Source organism: Eriocheir sinensis, chromosome 49 (assembly GCF_024679095.1).
Source record: "Eriocheir sinensis breed Jianghai 21 chromosome 49, ASM2467909v1, whole genome shotgun sequence".
Taxonomy (NCBI): domain Eukaryota; kingdom Metazoa; phylum Arthropoda; class Malacostraca; order Decapoda; family Varunidae; genus Eriocheir; species Eriocheir sinensis.
Window position 1 is genome coordinate 12,856,505 of NC_066557.1, and position 6,107 is coordinate 12,862,611.

Consider the following 6,107-nt stretch of genomic DNA (forward strand, 5'->3'; position numbering starts at 1 on the left):
ACCCAGCCCCCTCAAGTCCCCAATGCAGTCATCCCCCAGTCTCAGCTCCCAATTACCTTTATTCTGGGGGTCAAAGACATTATATATAAGTGTTTTCCCTTCCCATGTCAGCCCTAAGACCCTCAGGCCCCCAGTAATTGGTCACCTAACCTAACCTAGCAAGTGTCTCACCATAATACTGGCGGTAACATTTTAATTAACCTTTCCAATGAGCAAAAAGAATTAATATGGAACTATGAATCAAATATCCCCAGCAATTAAGTCTCCACTTTGTTATGTAACATTAGTAAGGGTTCCAGTATATGTTAGATAATTACTAGCATTGTCAAGAACAGTTTTAATAGCCTTGTCAAGGGTTGGCCGAGAAAACAATATTATAACAAGCACTGAACTAATTCTTGAGTAATTGGACTGAGAAAGCCTTGATGGTACTCTATTTTTGCTATATTATAAAAAGTCTATAAGCGATGCCTTGGAAAGCTACCATAAGCAAGGGTTGGTCTAGATTATTGATGTCCAAGCTATTAATTATATGTATTTTCTCTTACCTGAAGAGCCCTAGCTCAAGCCCCCAGACCCTCGATCAGCCTCTTCCAGACCCCCCCAGTAGCTACCTTATTTTCTGGGGGATCAAAACCATTAATTATGTGTTAGTTTTGATAATTACCTGACATTAAGTCTTCCCATGGGCAGTGTCAGCATTTGTGAAGCCTTAATTATCATGAGCATAGTTTTATATCGAGCACCAACTCTTGGGTAAGACTTTGAGAAGGTCTTAATGTACTCAATCTTTGGCATATAAAAACAAGTCTAGCAATGCCTTAGGAAGATACCATGAGCAAGGGGTGAGTTAGGAAACTGATATACCTATCCCTCAATACTGCATAGACAATGGATCGAGGTCTTGTTCAGTATATATATCAGGCACAATTGTCCATCTTTTGAGTTAGTTTATCAAAGACATATCACAATCTTCTACCATGAGCAAGGGATGAGTTAGCAGCTTGACATATATTCCTTAATACTACATAGACAATGGATCGAGGGCTTGTTCAGTATATATGTCAGGCACAATTGTCCATCTTTTGAGTTAGTTTATTAAAGACATATCACAATCTTCTACCATGGGCAAGGGATGAGTTAGCAGCTTGATATATATTCCTTAATACTACATAGACAATGGATCGAGGTCTTGTTCAGTATATATATCAGGCACAATTGTCCATCTTTTGAGTTAGTTTATCAAAGACATATCACTGAACCTTCCACCATGAGCAAGGGATGAGTTAGCAGCTTGATATATATTCCTTAATACTGCAAAGATAATGGATCGAGGGCTTGTTCAATATATATTATCACTCGGATAGGTTACAATTGTCCATCTTTTGAGTTAGTTTATCAAAGACATATCACAATCTTCCACCATGAGCAAGGGATGAGTTAGCAGCTTGATATATATCCGTCAATACTACATAGACAATGGATCGAGGGCTTGTTCAGTATGTATCAGGCACAATTGTCCATCTTTTGAGTTAGTTTATCAAAGACATATCACAATCTTCTACCATGAGCAAGGGATGAGTTAGCAGCTTGATATATATTCCTTAATACTGCAAAAATAATGGAAAGAGGGCTTGTTCAGTATATATCATCACTCGGATAGGTTACAATTGTCCATCTTTTAGTTTATCAAAGACATATTACTGAACCTTCCACCATGAGCAAGGGCCTTAGGGTGACTTATAGGAGATAGTTATACATTCCTATGTGTTTCATAGAGGAAAGGAAGAGATCTAGAATGATATATCTTCTAATATGTTTCTTCATCTCTTATAGTTTAATAGTTCAGCAGTGAAAATGAGTTTTATGCTGAGTGCTGAGTAGCCTTAATGTCGATCGGCCAACACGTACCTCAAGTCAGCATGCATTTGTGTTATAAGGTCAATAAACTCATGGCCCAGAATCAATCAGCATTTATGAAGTCGGCATTTAAAGTCAGCATCTCTCTCTCTCTCTCTCTCTCTCTCTCTTCCCAGCACGGCTTAATTCGATATCAGCCCTTAATGATGTTGCCGTTAAGTATCTCATTAACGATCATGCATGCAGGGGACGAGAAAGCTGAAAAAAAAGTAAAATAATGACGAGGCGGAAGAATTATATATGGCGAGCGATCGAGTCCATTGGCGGGGGTGTTGCCATTCTGAGAAAAAAAAAAATTGTTATTTTCTCGTAAGTCTATAAGAGTATTTCTTCTATCCCTGTGTCTCGGTATGCTAGGTCACAGGTCAAGTCATGCAATAAACATGTTCTGTACGAGTGTGGTGACTCCGGAAATAATATATCATTAGTGTTGAGGTGACCGATCAGCTGATTAAAACAGCTGATTGGGTACGCGGAGGTTTAAACATTACGTCATAGCTTTCGGATAGGTTTAATTTACAGATTTACATAGAAAATCAGACCCCATGGTCCAGACTAAGTGGCCTGTCCTTAAACTAAGTGATTCTACATTAATCCGATGGCTCCATAACGTTGCATTTCAACTCTAGTTAATATATTGAGTTGAAGGAAGGGACGGCCGATCGAGCTTGTTTTTAAAGGAAATCAATCGTGTGACCACTGAAGGAAGGCAGGGAGCTTATTCCATTCTCGCACTACAACGTTGATGAAGTTTGGTTCAGTCTGAATTTACTTGTCTACATTTGAATTTTACGCCTTAATTTGTTCCTCGTACGCAGAGTGTCATCGATCATTAACAATATTGATCTGTCTACATTCGTGAAACATATGGAGCCAAGCTCAGCAAATTCAGCATGGCCCAGAATTTCTTTAAGTCGGCATGGTCTGAAGTCAGCATGGCCTAGCTGGCTCGATCCCTCAACTCAGCATGTCGGTACAGGAAGCTTTTTTGTAGCGATATGCTTAATTCTACTACTACTACTACTACTACTACTACTACTACTACTACTACTACTACTACTACTACTACTACTACTACTACTACTACTACTACTACTACTACTACTACTACTACTACTACTACTACTACTACTACTACTACTACTACTACTACTACTATTACTAGGGGTTTAATTATGAACAAGTCAGCAATGCTCACTCAGGATGGCGCCTCGCTGTTTCTCAATGCTGATCCTATTTTGAACTCAGCATGCATTAAAGAGTTACTGATTTCAGTCTGTATAGCCACTCTGAGCTCAGCATGGTGGTCTATATATGACAGCATGATCGTTTTCTTGATATGCTGAGTTCGGAGTTCAACATGGATTTAAGTTAAGATTAGCATATGAGTCAGCATGGCCATAAGTTTAAATCAGCTTGCATAAGATCGAGTCAGCATGGCTATCTCTTTTAATGCTGACTTTTTATAGGCTCAGCATAAGAGTTATACAAGTGAACAATGCCGTCATTGCACTCAACTTACTGCATATTGTGACCTTTATTTCAAGTCAGCATGCATCATGAAGTCAGCATGTGACCGTAAGCTTAAATCAGTTTGATAGCATAAGATATAGCATTTCAGCATATATCCTTCAACTTAATATCAACTAGAGTAGAAATGCAACGTTTTGGAGTCTTCTGATTAATGTAAAATCACTTAGGTTTAAGGACAGACCACCAAGTCTGGACCATGGGGTCTGTGTGGTCTGATTTTCTATGTAAATCTATGTAAAGGTTGGAACAATTAGTTTTGAGGTACAACAATGAGTTTTCCTGTTCCAACGTCCACCTTCCCTTATTAAACATTTCAAAGCCATTATTTACACGGCTTTAGGTTTAATTAAAGAGAAAAAGCGATATAATGACCCGTTTATACAGGAAGAAACGTTGTAACCTATAAGATCTAATTAATACGTGATTCATTCCCCTTCCTCCCTTTATCTCTCTCTCCCTCTCTCCATGCTTCACTTAAGGGAGACTAAGTGTATTAAGAACTCCCTGAAGCCATTATTCCCACATATAAGCTCATTATATCATATTGTAAACCCGTCCTGAAGGGTGATAGAATTTTACACTTTCTGCAGTTTCGTTCGCAAAGTGTCAAGACTTAGACCTAAAGTACAGCAAGAGCAAGAGCAGCAGTGGTGTCGTTTTCCCGTGCGAAATAACTCGTTGAGAGATACCTCATCACACACCAGAGAGACTGATTGATTTGCCTTATTTTGATGTTATTTGTCCACCCGTGATCTTTATAAGGGTTAATATTGCCTGTAAGATAATAATACACCAGACACACGGACCATAGATGCAAGAAATGAGGGAAAATAACGTCTGCTATAATTCTGTCAATAATGAACCCTATTCATTTGTTATTTAGCCTTCCAGTGATAACAAATGTTTCTCTGATGTTTGTGCCGTGTATTGAAAATGAAATAGGGTCATAGAACGATAGAAGTGAGTGAAATATGGAAAAAAAGGAAAGTTAAACGTTTGAGAGTTATTTCGCGGAGGTTGGCGAAGTTATTCCCTTATGATAACGTGACTGGCCTACCTCCCTCGCGGTGAATTCGCTCCGGATAGACGCCATTAAGAGTCATGTCTATTTTATGTGATTTCCGTGGGATTTATCCGCTGTAAAGACACGCCATGCAGATCAAAGAGGTGAGGAATGCCTTGTACTTGTTTTGATATGGGTGATAACGGCGAAAAGTGTAATGAACGTGGTCAAAGGGGATTTAAATGTGGGTTGACCGCGGGGCCTCGGGTTAAGATGGCGGCGCGGGTTGGTAAGGAAAATATTTGTATATATATATTTTTTTTTCTCGTAAACTACTGGGTATACCGAGACGGGGCTTGAGGTCATGACATATAAGGTCACTATACTTCTTGAGGTCAAGCGGTGATGTGGGGAAAAGGCGGAAAATGTGTGATATATGCAAGATAAGAGGCGGCCATCAGCTTAACGTGTGAACTTTTATCATCGATGCTCAGTAAGCCCTTTGACCTCTACCGAGTGAAGAATTAAGGGGGATTGACCTGATATATGAGGTCAGATGAGGCGTGAATGTCGTAAACAATGAATTAGGTTTAGGGGTGAGCTCACAAAGGCGACCGTGTGACCTTATTCCTGACCTTATTACCGACACTTACGACCTATGATATGGAGAATAAGATGCATTGAGCTCTTACATGAGGTCAAATGGGGCGTGGCTGTCTTAAGTACGTAATAATGGGCATTTAGCGGCCAGGTCCAGCAGGTCAGAAATGGCCCATCGCTGCTACACGGTAGAGCCACAAATTTGGCCCCTCGGGTTAAAAAAAAAAAGACAACGGGAGGTCATTTTATACGGAAATTTCCAACACGTAACCTTTTTTTATTGCTATTCCAGAAGTACACCCGATGGCAGGCCGGACCCTATCTCTCCTTCGGGGGCCAAGTTGTGATTTGCTTGGCAGGAGCCGTGGTGGTGAGTAAACTTTTCTGGGTTCCATTTCCTCAGTGAACATTAAGCTGAATAGTAAAAAAAAATGTATGTTTGTCAGATGGTAAATGTCCACAGAGTTGCCCATCTCACTGTGGTACTTCTCACCCGAACCATGCGTTAGATCTCTTAATTCTATGCATTTTGAATCCCATATATATGCCTCACAAATTGATAGAATCGCTGCTAGTGATTTATGAAAGGTTGGTGTTTTTTTTGCGGGCCGTGATGATGTGGGCCCCGGGCGTGAAAGCGAGAAACACCTCCGCAGAGCTAAGTTGCATGTACATGTGGGGGGGCGAAGGGGTCAAAGCCCCCCTGTTAGCTGTTGGGTTGTAGAGTTCGGTTGGGTTAGTTTAAATATGTTCCCCCACCGTAAACCGTTGCGTCGGTGCCACCACAAAATAGCTCGTGGGTCTGCATGTTCTAAAAAAAAAAAAAAATAACCACGCGGTAGACCTGGTCTCACACGAGTGGGCTAATCGCTAACCTAGCGTACCGTCGCTAACCAAGCGTTTGTAGAAAAGATATATGAAGACCTAGTGATGTTTCATAAGTAATGGTGGCACAGACGCCCCGAGCCGGCCGCCAAAAACTCACTAACTTTTCAAAAATCGGTGGCGGCATTTCTAACAGTTTGCGGCGAACATAAATGGGGTTAAAAAT